Below are 1,013 nucleotides of genomic sequence, written 5' to 3' on the forward strand. Positions count from 1 at the left end.
AAGAAGTAAACCTGGACATGAAATTAGGTTTTGTTTTTATGATATTCTTTGTTGTTGGTCTTCATATAAATATAATACATCTGTTTTGGCTTAATGGCCCCCCTGGAGAAAACCCCACCAGCCGCTGCTGCCGTCAATCATTCTTGTTCTGACAGAAAGATCCAATCGGAGGTGAATCTTTAGTCTGATTCAGTCTCTGTAGAGAAACAGTCAACTGGGCTCACTGGGTTTACTGGGAAACATCAGAAACTCTTAGATAATTGTTAAAAACACCTTAAAACCAACAGTTTTTTCCCTAAATTCGTGTTTTTATCTGACTGATTCTGCCCAGTAAACTGAAGCCCACAGCAGGAGGATGATGGGTGACTTGTTATGTCTGCTGATGGATCAGAGCGACAGGAAGCGCAGAGTTTGTCCTTCAGAGTGTAATGAATTGTAAAGTGAACCAGCTACAGGCCATAACGCTCTCACAGTGCAGCTCTCACGTTCATCAGTCGATAACGTCCCAACATGTCCTCGCTGCAGCCGCTCCACTGGAGGCTGCAAACAGCTGTGCAGCGCAGATGTTTGCATGTCTGCTATGATCCTGCATGATGCTGCGAGGAGAGATGGAGGAAGAACATCTGGTATCATCTGGAAACTGGAAGAAACTTTACTGCTCTAACCAGAGGTGTTTATTCCTCCACTATAAATCCTGCTGTAGAAGAAGTTAGAGGATCAACTTTTTTCTCCAGTAAAAGTGTAAAAGTTTAATTTTTAAAACGACTTAAAGTATGAAACTAAAAGTAATGCAGGAACAAATGTTAAGGCCAGAAGTTTTACTGCTCTCCTATATTAAAGGAACATTTTCTACAATTCTGGATGAAAACTTCCTTAGACTTAATTTTCTTAGTTTTATAACTAACACTAATTGAAAAACGGTTTATTTTGGTTTGTGGTGAGCAACTAGTTGGGGCAACTAAACTAAAACTAGTAATTATTTTGATGGTTTTTATGTTTGCAAGGAAGGAAGG

The sequence above is a fragment of the Cyprinodon variegatus genome, unplaced genomic scaffold, assembly GCF_000732505.1.
Source record: "Cyprinodon variegatus isolate N-32 unplaced genomic scaffold, C_variegatus-1.0 Scaffold1335, whole genome shotgun sequence".
In the NCBI taxonomy this organism is placed as follows: Eukaryota; Metazoa; Chordata; class Actinopteri; order Cyprinodontiformes; family Cyprinodontidae; genus Cyprinodon; species Cyprinodon variegatus.